The sequence below is a fragment of the Mus musculus genome, chromosome 15, assembly GCF_000001635.26.
Source record: "Mus musculus strain C57BL/6J chromosome 15, GRCm38.p6 C57BL/6J".
Taxonomy (NCBI): domain Eukaryota; kingdom Metazoa; phylum Chordata; class Mammalia; order Rodentia; family Muridae; genus Mus; species Mus musculus.
This window is the reverse complement of record NC_000081.6, coordinates 42,917,716-42,932,540: the sequence shown is the minus strand read 5'-3', so window position 1 is coordinate 42,932,540 and position 14,825 is coordinate 42,917,716. Positions and strand designations below refer to the sequence as shown.

General features: G+C 39.4%; 1 long non-coding RNA gene across 1 annotated transcript in view; it reads left to right on the top strand.

Annotated features, from left to right (window-relative positions):
• Gm46505 overlaps nt 1–14,825 on the top strand; it is a 108,834-nt gene that overhangs the window by 50,738 nt on the left and 43,271 nt on the right. The window lies entirely within an intron of this gene.

The window sequence follows — 14,825 nt, the reverse complement described above, 5'->3', positions numbered from 1 at the left end:
CACTATGCCCCTCCTTAGATTTGGGAACAAAACACCCATGGAAGGAGTTACAGAGACGGAGTTTGGAGCTGAGATGAAAGGATGGACCATGTAGAGACTGCCATATCCAGGGATCCACCCCATAATCAGCATCCAAACGCTGACACCATTGCATACACTAGCAAGATTTTATTGAAAGGACCCAGATGTAGCTGTCTCTTGTGAGACTATGCCGGGGCCCAGCATACACAGAAGTGGATGCTCACAGTCAGCTAATGGATGGATCATAGGGCTCCCAATGGAGGAGCTAGAGAAAGTAGCCAAGGAGCTAAAGGGATCTGCAACCCTATAGGTGGAACAACATTATGAACTAACCAGTACCCCGGAGCTCTTGACTCTAGCTGCATATATATCAAAAGATGGCCTAGTCGGCCATCACTGGAAAGAGAGGCCCATTGGACTTGCAAACTTTATATGCCCCAGTACAGGGGAATACCAGGGCCAAAAAGGGGGAGTGGGTGGGCAGGGGAGTGGGGGTGGGTGGATATGGGGGACTTTTGGTATAGCATTGGAAATGTAAATGAGTTAAATACCTAATAAAAAATGGAAAAAAAAATTAACTCAAACAAGTCAATGGCCTTTCTCTACACAAAGAATAAACAGGCTGAGAAAGAAATTAGGGAAACAACACCCTTCTCAATAGTCACAAATAATATAAAATATCTCGGGGTGACTCTAACTAAGGAAGTGAAAGATCTGTATGATAAAAACTTCAAGTCTCTGAAGAAAGAAATTAAAGAAGATCTCAGAAGATGGAAAGATCTCCCATGCTCATGGATTGGCAGGATCAAAATTGTAAAAATGGCTATCTCGCCAAAAGCAATCTACAGATTCAATGCAATCCCCATCAAAATTCCAACTCAATTCTTCAACGAATTAGAAGGAGCAATTTGCAAATTCATCTGGAATAACAAAAAACCTAGGATAGCAAAAAGTCTTCTCAAGGATAAAAGAACCTCTGGTGGAATCACCATGCCCGACCTAAAGCTTTACTACAGAGCAATTGTGGTAAAAACTGCATGGTACTGGTATAGAGACAGACAAGTAGACCAATGGAATAGAATTGAAGACCCAGAAATGAACCCACACACCTATGGTCACTTGATCTTCGACAAGGGAGCTAAAACCATCCAGTGGAAGAAAGACAGCATTTTCAACAATTGGTGCTGGCACAACTGGTTGTTATCATGTAGAAGAATGCGAACCGATCCATACTTATCTCCTTATACTAAGGTCAAATCTAAATGGATCAAAGAACTTCACATAAAACCAGAGACACTGAAACTTATAGAGGAGAAAGTGGGGAAAAGCCTTGAAGATATGGGCACAGGGGAAAAATTCCTGAACAGAACAGCAATGGCTTGTGCTGTAAGATCAAGACTTGACAAATGGGACCTAATGAAACTCCAAAGTTTCTGCAAGGCAAAAGACACCGTCAATAAGACAAAAAGACCACCAACAGATTGGGAAAGGATCTTTACCTATCCTAAATCAGATAGGGGACTAATATCCAACATATATAAAGAACTCAAGAAGGTGGACTTCAGAAAATCAAATAACCCCATTAAAAAATGGGGCTCAGAACTGAACAAAGAATTCTCACCTGAGGAATACCGAATGGCAGAGAAGCACCTGAAAAAATGTTCAACATCCTTAATCATCAGGGAAATGCAAATCAAAACAACCCTGAGATTCCACCTCACACCAGTCAGAATGGCTAAGATCAAAAATTCAGGTGACAGCAGAAGCTGGCGAGGATGTGGAGAAAGAGGAACACTCCTCCATTGTTGGTGGGATTGCAGGCTTGTACAACCACTCTGGAAATCTGTCTGGCGGTTCCTCAGAAAATTGGACATAGTACTACTGGAGGATCCAGCAATACCTCTCCTGGGCATATATCCAGAAGATGCCCCAACTGGTAAGAAGGACACATGCTACACTATGTTCATAGCAGCCTTATTTATAATAGCCAGAAGCTGGAAAGAACCCAGATGCCCCTCAACAGAGGAATGCATACAGAAAATGTGGTACATCTACACAATGGAGTACTACTCAGCTATTAAAAAGAATGAATTTATGAAATTCCTAGCCAAATGGATGGACCTGGAGGGCATCATCCTGAGTGAGGTAACACATTCACAAAGGAACTCACACAATATGTACTCACTGATAAGTGGATATTAGCCCAAAACCTAGGATACCCAAGATATAAGATACAATTTCCTAAACACATGAAACTCAAGAAAAATGAAGACTGAAGTGTGGACACTATGCCCCTCCTTAGAAGTGGGAACAAAACACCCTTGGAAGGAGTTACAGAGACAAGTTTGGAGCTGAGATGAAAGGATGGACCATGTAGAGACTGCCATATCCAGGGATCCACCCCATAATCAGCATCCAAACGCTGACACCATTGCATACACTAGCAAGATTTTATTGAAAGGACCCAGATGTAGCTGTCTCTTGTGAGACTATGCCGGGGCCTAGCAAACACAGAAGTGGATGCTCACAGCCAGCTAATGGATGGATCACAGGGCTCCCAATGGAGGAGCTAGAGAAAGTACCCAAGGAGCTAAAGGGATCTGCAACCCTATAGGTGGATCAACATTATGAACTAACCAGTACCCCGGAGCTCTTGACTCTAGCTGCATATGTATCAAAAGATGGCCTAGTCGGCCATCACTGGAAAAAGAGGCCCATTGGACACACAAACTTTATATGCCCCAGTACAGGGGAACGCCAGGGCCAAAAAGGGGGAGTGGGCCGGTAGGGGAGTGGGGGTGGGTGGGTATGGGGGACTTTTGGTATAGCATTGGAAATGTAAATGAGCTAAATACCTAATAAAAATGGAAAAAAAATAAAGTTGTCCCTGTTCTCTAAAGTCCTGTTGAGCAGACCATTTCAGTATTCTGTGGTCCCAGTGTCATTCCAAGTTGTAACTTGTGTCTAAGCACATACATGCAGGGTACTGTACATATTAAATTGGAACAATGTTTAGAAAAGTCTTCTTATCCCCTCTTCCAGTCTTGTCCCTCTACTGCCTCATGTCCATTTCTCCCTTGGGTGACCAGGCCCTTTTTGAACCCCGCTGGATTAGGTGGAGAGAATATTAGCCGGATGAATTCAATGCGGGATCTCCATCACATGAGTGCACAGAGAATGAACATAGTGAGGAACTGCTTCAGAGAACTAAGCCCCCGTGGAAGGGGCCAGGGTCTCTTGGGCAAGGTTTGTGTGGCCATGTGCCATTGATCAGGGTAGGGATGTTGAAAGATGCTTCATCTACATACTCAGCGGCTATAGGATGTGTGTGTGTGGAAACCTTAAAAAGTCAAACAAGGAGTGAAGCTTGATAATTGTCGGTAATAAATTCTTAGTAAGGTTGATGCTGTGGGATCCAGTTGGGAGTGGGGAGGTAGCCAACTCCTGCTACTCTCATGTTTGAGGTATCCAGGGTTTAAGCTCCCTTGACCTTTCCTCTGTAACCCTGGGCCACTATGGTCCTTGCACAAATGGCTGGCAGTGTGTAGGCTCAGAGGTTTGTCTTGTAACTGTCTACAGCTCATGCATTTGCCTAATCCAGTGCTACATAGATCACCTTTCAGGATGCAAGCACCTAGGTTTCTCAAATGAGTTTTGCCTACCTTTTGTTTCTTTGGTCTATCTTCCTGCTGTCAATGCTAGCAGCCTTGTGTGGGAGGTGTTGAGAGAGGCTCTAAGAGAGAACTAAATGTAGATATTTTTGTGCTCAAGTTCCTTTGCAGTGAGAGATAGAACTTTGACTAAGAAGCTAATGGTTCAGTCATAAGTAGGAATTATAAAGCAAACCACGGTACTCCCAGGTTGGCATTGTTTAGATATTTAGGCTTTCAGCAGAGTTCGTTTTCCAAATTTATATGTAGGTGTGGGAGTCTGCAAATATCATGGCCAGCAGAGTAAGGATCTGCTTGAATCTGCAAGAAGAAAATCTGGTTCATTACAACTCAGCAGCTGGTGTGGGTTAATACTTCTAGAGTCTGACACTGGGTACTTTATTTTAGGCATCATTAAGAACAGTGCAATCTGAACAAAAAATTTCCTCGTGTAACAGCATCCTGTGTACACAAGGAGGCATAATTACATTGAAACTCTTCTCAAAGTATATGTCACTTGTTCCACGAAGCTACATTCTATAGACTGACTACATGTCTTATTTTAAGGGCTTAGGGGACAGATCTTGTGTAATCTCTATCATACAGGTCTCTTAAACTATTAGCTATCTATGGTCTGCTTATGGGAGCCTGCCTTTCTAGCCTTCTGGACAGAAGAGACTACCTTGCATGTTTAACATTCCTGGCTTCCTTAGTGCCTCTCTGTGAGTATAAGAGCCTTTGTGCTCTCAATACTGAAACTTCTGGATCATTATAGAGATTGATTTTTAATGAAAGGGGTATAAAAGATGCACTATTTAGTGTCTTTCAAATTAAGCTACTTGTTAGCTTTATTTATGACTAATAGGAGTTTGTAGACAGTCTTTAGCCTGGGCTGGCCATGAATTCCCACGTAGCCATGGATGACATTGAACTTCTGATCGTCCTGAATCCACCTCTCAAGTGCTGAGATTATATGTTTGCATCTTAATTCACAGTTATGTAGTGCTAAGGATCAAACTCAGGCATTTTTTTTTTCAGTTTAAGCAAACACTTGACCAACTGAACCACATCCCAGCCCTATAATTATTTTTTTTTCAGTTTTGTTTTTTTTTCTTTTTTTTTTTAATTAGGTATTTTCCTCATTTACATTTCCCAATGCTATCCCAAAAGTCCCCCATACCCACCCCCCCACTCCTCTACTCACCCACTCCCCCTTTTTGGCCCTGGTGTTCCCCTGTACTGGGGCATATAAAGTTTGCAAGTCTAATGGGCCTCTCTTTCCAGTGATGGCCAACTAGGCCATCTTTTGATACATATGCAGCTAGAGACAAGAGCTCCAGGGTACTGGTTAGTTCATAATGTTGTTCCACCTATAGGGTTGCAGTTCCCTTTAGCTCCTTGGATACTTTCTCTAGCTCCTCCATTGGGGGCCCTGTGATCCATCCAATAGCTGACTGTGAGCATCCACTTCTGTGTTTGCTAGGCCCCGGCCTAGTCTCACAAGATACAGCTATATCTGGGTCCTTTCAGCAAAATCTTGCTAGTGTATGCAATGGTGTCAGCGTTTGGAAGCTGATTATGGGATGGATCCCTGGATATGGCAATCACAAGATGGTCCATCCTTAAGTCACAGCTCCAAATTTTGTCTCTGTAACTCCTTCCATGGGTGTTTTGTTCCCAATTCTAAGAAGGGGCAAAGTGTCCACACTTTGGTCTTTGTTCTTCTTGAGTTTCATGCTTTTAGCAAATTGTATCTTATATCTTGGGTATTCTAAGTTTCTGGGCTGAGAACCACTTATCAGTGAGTACATATTGTGTGAGTTCTTTTATGATTAGGTTACCTCACTCAGGATGATGCCCTCCAGGTCCATCCATTTGCCTAGGAATTTCATAAAGTCATTCTTTTTAATAGCTGAATAGTACTCCATTGTGTAAATGTACCACATTTTCTGTATCCATTCCTCTGTTGAGGGGCATCTGGGTTCTTTCCAGCTTCTGGCTATTATAAATAAGGCTGCTATGAACATAGTGGAGCATGTGTTCTTCTTACTGGTTGGGACATCTTCTGGATATACCAGAGAACTCCTAAGCCTGATAAACAGCTTCAATGAAGTAGCTGGATATAAAATTAACTTAAACAAGTCAATGGCATTTCTGTACACAAAGGATAAACAGGCTGAGAAAGAAATTAGGGAAACAACACCCTTCTCAATAGTCACAAAATACCTTGGTGTGACTCTAACTAAGGAAGTGAGGATCAGTATGATAAGAACTTCATGTCTCTGAGAAAGAAATTAAAGAAGATTTCAGAAGATGGAAAGATCTCCCATGCCCATGGATTGGCAGGATCAATATAGTAAAAATGGCTATCTTGCTAAAGGCAATCTACAGATTCAATGCAATCCCCATCAAAATTCCAACTCAATTCTTCAACGAATTAGAAAGGGCAATCGGCAGATTCATCTGGAAAAACAAAAAACCTAGGATAGCAAAAACTTTTCTCAAGGATAAAAGAACTTCTGGTGGAATCACCATGCCCGACCTAAAGCTGTACTACAGAGCAACTGTGATAAAAACTGCATGGTACTGGTATAGTGACAGACAAGTAGACCAATGGAACAGAATTGAAGACCCAGAGATGAACCCACACACCTATGGTCACTTGATCTTTGACAGGGGAACTAAAACCATCCAGTGGAAAAAAGACAGCATTTTCAACAAATGGTGCTGGCACAACTGGCTGTTATCATGTAGAAGATTTCGAATTGATCCATTTCTATCTACTTGTACTAAGGTCAAATCTAAGTGGATTAAGGAACTCCACATAAAACCAGAGACACTGAAACTTATAGAGGAGAAAGTAGGGAAAGGCCTCGAAGATATGGGTACAGGGGAAAAATTCCTGACTAGAACAGCAATGGCTTGTGCTGTAAGATCGAGAATCGATAAATGGGACCTCATAAAATTGCAGAGCTTCTGCAAGGCAAAAGACACCGTCAATAAGACAAAAAGACCTCCAACAGATTGGGAAAGGATCTTTACCTATCCCAAATCAGATAGGGGACTAATATCCAATATATATAAAGAACTCAAGAAGGTGGACTCCATAAAATCAAATAACCCCATTAAAAAATGGGGCTCAGAGCTGAACAAAGAATTCTCACCTGAGGAACACTGAATGGCAGAGAAGCACCTGAAAAAATGTTCAAGATCCTTAATCATCAGAGAAATGCAAATCAAAACAACCCTGAGATTCCACCTCACACCAGTCAGAATGGCTAAGATCAAAAATTCAGGTGACAGCAGATGCTGGCGAGGATGTGGAGAAAGGGGAACACTCCTCCATTGTTGGTGGGATTGCAAGCTTGTACAACCACTCTGGAAATCAGTCTGGCAGTTCCTCAGAAAATTGGACATAGTACTACCGGAGGATCCTGCAATTATTTTTTTTTAATATTCTATTGGATCCTGCCTCTGACCTCTTACTCTGACGCCATAAGTATTATTATCTACTGCACACATGTGTATACATGCATGCTTCTTTATTTCACTAAACAAATACCAATGTTCCCACCCTGAAGCAGATATACATAGGTTTAAATCTAGGTTCAAACACTGAATATTTAAGAAGGGACTCAAAAGTTATCACTAACCATGTAATGTGTAGTTCAGGGCTGGTCACTTTGATCTTGGATGCTTACTAGAATTTTCTAAGCAATACATTAAAACCCCATTTCTGAACTTAAGCATCCAAAGCAGTTTTCTGGGGATAAAAAAAATCAAGGTACCACACATTTTAAAAAAGTTTGTTAAATGATTTTTGTGGATGACTAGGTTTCAAAAAAATTCTAGTAGAAAAACAGTGATTCAAATTGTACTTGTTCTACGTCAGGCAGTTTATGTAATGATCTGTGAAACATAGGTGACATTAAGCACAAAGTCTATGCTTAATGTATTTAATTTGATGAGTTTTCACACACACACACACACACACACACACACACACACACACACACACACACACACACACACATTTGAGATACCAACACCACTATGAAGCCAATAAATACATTACTGGGCCCCTTCTCTCTCCTTCTTTTTCTGTTTTTGTCACTACTTCTGTCCCTTCCTTTACTTTTTCTCTTTCCACTCCTTTCTCCATCTCCTTTTCTTCAGTTTAGATTTTACTTGTTTGGCTCCAGCATGAGTCATACCTTCAATTTTTAAACGCACAGTACCATGTTATTAAACATAGGCAATATTTTCTAAAACACATCTCAACAGCATGCATATCACTTTAATTTTTCTAAAAATAATATACAACAAACTTCTTACTAGGTACCAGGTGATATATAAACATGAATAATATATTTCTATATATGCATATATATATATATATATATATATATATATATATATATATATATATATATATATATATATATATATGTGTGTATATACATACACCATAGTTTTCAAGTCAAGGTGACACGTCTTTAGACATGTATCATTTCTTTGTGGTGACTATAATAAAAATCCTTCTTGCTTTTTTGGAACACACATTATCATTGATCTATATTCATCTGTCATTCATCGGGACACTAGAATTTAGTTCCTCATCTAAATTATTAATGTGGGCCAATATTTTCCTATACCACCGTTCTCTACACTCACCCCGGTTTCTGCTAATCACTGTGCTGCCTCAACTTCTGTGGGATTTATGATCCCACGTATGAGTGAAGTGATACGGTTCTTGTCTTTTGTTGACTGGCTTACTGTATTCAGCATAATATTCCCACTACCATCCACACTCTCAAGAATGGCACTTTTTCATAAATTCATTGTTGGGTGGGTAAGAGAGCAGGGCGGGGGTGGGTATAGGAGACTTTTGGGATAGCATTTAAAATGTAAATGAAGAAAACATCTAATAAAAAATTGAAAAAAAAAAGAATGGCACTTTTTACTCTTTTGTTGTTGTTGTTGCTGTTGCTGTTGTTGTTATGGTTACAGTATTTTAGTGTGTGTGAGCCCCACATTTTCTCTCTTTTGTTTTGTTTTCTTTTCTTTTCCTATGTCCACAGGCACTTAAAATGTTGCCATTTCTTCCTATTGTGACTAGTAATATAAAGAACAAGTGAGAAGTGGTGGCTCTGGCTTACTGAATTCATTTCCTTAGACTGTATATTCAGTCGTAGGATTACAGGATAATAGACCAATGCCTTTTTGAATCTGGGGGAATTCTATGGTATTTATCACACCCTTCCTACAAACTCGTTGAGACTTTGCTCACACTCCCAGAAGCACTTGCTACCCTTAGCAGTTACTCACGGTGGGATGAGTTGATGTCTCACCGCAGTTTTGCTTTACTTTACATATAAATTTAGGAGTGTTCACACAATTTCATTTTGATCTCATCTTGCATAGCAGATATTTTATTTGTATTGATCAATGTTTACCATCTTCACTAGCCCCTTGATAGCTACTATTCTATGTTCTTCTGGATGTGGGATTGTTTTAGAATCCTCATATAAGCACAGTCAACCTGTAATTGGCCTTCTCACTTAGCTGAGTGTCCTTTATACTCAAAAGTATTGTCACAGTAGGAGAATTTCTGTCTCTTTTCCAAGTTGAATAGTATTCTGTTGTATGGCTATACCAAATTTATCCATTCATCTGGGAATGAACATTGGCCACACTTTTGAGTAGCGGTGTCTCTTTAATTCCCACAATGCAATTCTGAACTTAATTGCTATATCACTGCTTACTAGATGAGAAAATTGATGCATAGCTTAGGAAGGCAGGGTTCAGAGTTCCTGCTATCCACAGTCATGTCCCGTTACTTCTGGCCTCAGGTATTTGGTTTGGATGTAGCTCCTTGTCTCAAACCAATCAGCTTTTCTTTGGAGATCATAAGTGAGAGTCATTGTGGGAATGCGAAGTTAGAGAGCTATTGAAAGGGTGCCTGGCTCTCTGTGAAGGGAGATTCCAACCAATGTGAATTGTGGAAGGATTTGACAACAATGTAAGTCTCCATTGCTTTATTTTAGCTGTTTCAAGGATCCTCCTAGAACTTTGATCTCCCTGCCATATGAACTGCATCACATTCCTGCTTCATTTAAGCTAGTTCAAATCCAAGTCAATTGTGAATAAAAATTTTGTTAATATGTACTGCTTTCGCTATATTCTTTAGGTACTACATGACACTCAGCTAGCACAACGACAGTAAGCCTATTCATTTTGAGGAGCTGAATGCTCTCAAGGACAGCTGACAGTACTCATGAGAGATTGGTCTCCATAATGCCAATATAGCAATAAATATTTTCATCCTTACTAAATTCAGGATCTTTTTGTGAGTCTGGAAAATCTTTTTATATTGTAGCCTTGGGCTCTATATATGGTAAAGAACATATATGACCTATTTTTGAAGAAGGTTCTTTACTTCATTTGTTTTGATTTTGGATTAAAATTGTTCATCATATAAAATTCCAGAATAAACGCCAATTGACACCATGTTAATGTTTGTACATGAGAGTTATTATGTGTAGCATAGTCAGCCCAATTTTCAGCTTGAAGAATGTATTAATTATTTTCTTGTTGGCAAATAATATTTTGTGCTGTATATCATTATTCATATTTGTTTTGATAAACAAGACAGAGTAGAGATAAATAAAACTGAAAGAGGACATGTGTTTAGTAGTTCCAGTGCGGTCTAATTAATATATATCTTGAAACTACATCAACAAATAGAGGCACGGAGAATGCACTTTTCGAAATATTAAAGCATGGCATTCACAAATATTTATAAAATCCCACACTGTAAATATTGTTCTACTTTCAACATTCTGCCATTGGCTACATACACTTTATCTTTTGCTGTACCCTCTTACTCAGTGTATTATAATTTGATTTGTATTTGAAGCATTACTTGTATTTTGGTATGAACCTTTAATCACTGGTAGTGATTGGAAAGGAGGCATGAATTCTCTCACACACACATATGTGCCCCCCTTCCCTGCCCTGCTCTGCCTCAACACAGTGAGAAACCTCCTGTGTACCAGCAGGTGGAGCAGAAGTCAATAATCTAAGCCGTATGGTGCTCGTACACACATTTTGTACTGTGATGAGGATGTGATGGGGGAGGAAATCTCACTCTATTTCATTGCACTGGATATTGATTCATGAGAGTTGAAGACAGGAACCTTTTTGGAGAACAGCGTTTTTAAAACATGTTTCTTCCAAAGTCTCAGCCCAATGTGTTCCTCATTTCTCTCTAGTCTCCCTGATTTCAAAATTGTGGCAGAATATTTGTTGATGAAGCAACACAAGTACCAGCTTTATTAATGTAGGAGAGTGAGAAAGAATGGAAACTGCACTTTATTTATCTTTGCATTGGCTTCCCTGCCTTGGTGCTCATCTGTCTTGAAGGTCTTTGGCAAGTCCTCTAACAGAAACTGTTTGAAGATCTTCATCTTCAGCTGGAACCGAAGCACGGAATTCTTCAGAAGATTCCAATAGGCAAGCCAGAAAAGAGAGTGAGAAGTGCTTAGGAGGTGTAGAGAAAATTCATCTCCTCAGACTGAAGAGAGGAGCAAAAGGGGTCTTGGGAGGATTGTGGAGTTGGAGTTCCCTTCCCGAAGTTTTGGGGGAATGCTGGCAGAGAACAAAGATTTAGATGGTGGGTAGATATCAAAGCAGAGGGCAGACAACCGAAGGATCCCTTCTGTAAACTTTGTCCTGTATGAGAGAACATGGTCTGATGCTCTGAACCCTCAGATTAGAAGCAAGAAAAGCCGAAAGTCTCCATGACTCACTATAACACAGACTCAGTCATAGATCTCTTCAGATAATAGGAGATAACAGGAAAGAACAGGAGGTATTTTGGACTTACCAGTTCTCATTTCTGGTGTAAGCTTCATCCTTTGCAGTCTTGCATCCTGAAGAAATGACTTGCCCTACAAAGGATAGGATTTCAACCTTAATATGTCAAAGTCTTTTCCTGATTTGAGGAGCTATTCTTCATTTATCAATTATGTGCCAAAATGTGTCCTCTGGACAAGCTGTTGAGAAACTGTGGGTCGTAGCTTTTTTACTGATCACAGGTGAACAAGTTCACCACATGAGCTTGGCTAGCACATTGTATATACCTAAACTCTTCTCATTTACAGCCTTAGCTTACAAGTTAAGGAACTCGGTATGTACAGATTATAAAGTCTTCAGTAGAAGACTTTCAAACACCAAATCAAAATCAACTTTTTAAACTCAAAATCCCAACTGCCCTCAAGTATTTTTATTATTTTGAATATATATTTTATAATTCAAAACAATTTAAAATTTAAATATATTTTGATTATATTCGTTCCCTGCTTCAATTTCTTGCAGATCCTCTTCCCATTGCTACTCAACATTAAGGTTTTTTTCGAACAAAAGTAAACAAAAACCCAATCCGACAACCAACGCCCAAAATCAAGAAAATACAATAACACAGCACCTGAAAAGAAAAAAGCAAAGTACCAAAGAGTAACCAAATAACAACAAACAAACAAACAAACAAACTAACAAAGCAAAAAACCACGAGGCCTTTCCTGGAGTGGTTGATATGCACAGTGTCACTCTTTTGGATAAAACTGATTTTCTCTCTCCCAGCAGATATGAATGACAGTTCAGTTGTTAATCTTTACCCTAGTGGCTAGGTATTCATTCATTCACTCATTCATTCATTCACCTTTTATACGTATAACAAAATGAAATATAATACGTTAAAACAAAAACTATTATATCAAAGTTGGACAGGACTAACCAACAGAAGGAAAAGAGACTAAGAGAAGGCACACAAAAATCAGAGAATCAGTTATTTGTATACACGAGAATCATTACTAAACTGGAAGCCATGAAATATATGTAGAGGACCTGGTGCAGACTGTAAAAGCTCTATGCATGCTGATTCAGCCTCTGTGAGTTCATAAGAACTTTGTTCATGTTGTTTTGGAGGGCCTTGTTTTCTTGGTGTTCTTCATCTCCTCTGGCTCTGACAATCTTTTTGCCTCCTCTTCCGTGGAGTTCAATGAGCTCTGAGGGGAGGATTTGATGGTGAATCTCATTTAAGGCTGAGTGTTCTAAGGTCACGCTCTATCTGTCTGCATATTGTCTGGCAGTAAACCTTTGTTATTTGATCCCATCTGCAATAGGAGGAAGCCTCTCTTTTGGTGACATTGAACTATGAGTATATCAGAGTATATACAGAATATAGAATCATTTCCCCTCTCCATCCTTTCAAACCAGTATTATTTGGTTTTATCCTAGGTCTCTGGGCTCTCTAGTTCCTGAGTCTTTGTCACCCAAGCAGGGTTGGGTATGGAGTACCCTCCCCTACTAAGATGGTACCAAGGGGTACCATCTAATGGAGTACACTTTAATCAAATCAGTTATTGGGTAGTTACTCCCACAAGTTTTTTGCCATTATTGCCCTAGCATATCTTACAGGCAGTATACCATTGGAGGTCAAAGAGTTTCTGGATAAGTTGGTGTTTGCAATTTTCTTTTCGTAGCATGTAGAGTATCTCTCTGTACCAAAGACACTAAAACATAGGTGTGGATGCTCTATGTAAGAACCAGCTCAACATCTTCATTTTATTGGAGTTGTATAGATATTGTCTTCAACAACTGGGCCTTGCTTTCAGTTTGTGGAGAGCCACCTATAGTCTTGACCTATAGCTTTGGTTGTTTGGAGATTCCCATAAGTTCTCTTTGGCCAACAATTTAATTAGATGTAACCCAGTCCCAGTACTTTGTTTGGTGACAAAAGATGGCCACTAGGGGCTCTGTCTTCCCCATTACTTAGCAATTTTATTTGGTTCACCTTCATATATATATATATATATATATATATATATATATATATATATATATATATATATACATATATATATATATTAATTAGTTTCTACTATATTAGATTTCCATATTACCTGTCTAATGGCCCTTAATTTTAACTGTCTCTCCCTGTATCCCCTTGCACAACCCCCTCTCCTCTTCCACTCTTAACTTGATCCTTTTGTTCTAGCCACCCATCCACCAGTATTTATTTTATCTCACTTTTCTGATGAAATCTGTCTTTCCCTCTAGTCTTACTTGCTCTCCATTCTACAGATTATATTTTTGTTATCATTGACTTAGCTATATGAGGGGCACATACCATATTTGTCTTACTGGGCCAGAAAAAAAATATAATAATAACATGGCTCCTAATAATATTTTGTTATACGTGTAGATCAGTGTTTTGGTCAGTCATAATTAGAGAAGCTTCCTCCCGCAGCAGATGGGAATACTGCAAATACCTCACTCAGGATGTTCTTTCTAGTTCCAGTCATTTTTGGCTACATATTTCATGATGTCATTTTAAGAAAATACTCCATTTTATAAATGTACCACATTTTCTTTATCTATTTTTCTGTTAAGGGACACCTAGGATGTTTCCACTATCTGGCTGTTATGAATAGAGCAGTAGTGAAAATGCTTGAGCAAGTGTCTTTGTGGTGGGAAGAAGGATCCTTTGGGTATATGCCCAAGAGTGGGAGAGCTGGACCTTGAGGTAGATTGATTCCCAGGTTTCTGAGAAATGGCCATATTGATTTGCACAGGGGCTGTCCATTGCGCTCTCACTAGCAATGCATGAATGATCCTCTTACTCCACATCCTTGCCAGCAGGATCTTCACTTGTTTTGTTGATCTATCCATTCTGACAGGTGTAAGGTGACATCTCAAAGTAATTTTGATTTACATATCACTGATGGCTATGGATGTTGAATGTTTAAGGGCATCCCTGACATTTGATGTTTCTTTATTGACAATTTTCTGTTTAGATTTGTACACCATTTTATATTGGTTTATTTGTGGTTTTTTTGACATCTAGTTTCTTAGTTCCTTATATATTTGGAATATTAACCCTCCATCAGATGCATACTTAATAAAAATGTTTTCCCATTCTGTAGACTGTCGCTTGTCCACATGTCTGTGTCTAGTCCTTAGAGAAGCCTCTCAGTTTCTGAGGCCCCATTTATTAATTGTTGATCTTAGTAGTGCCTGAGTCATTGGTGTTCAGAAACTCTTTCTTGTACCAATGAGTTCAAAAGTATGCTCCCTTTTTTTCTTCTGTCA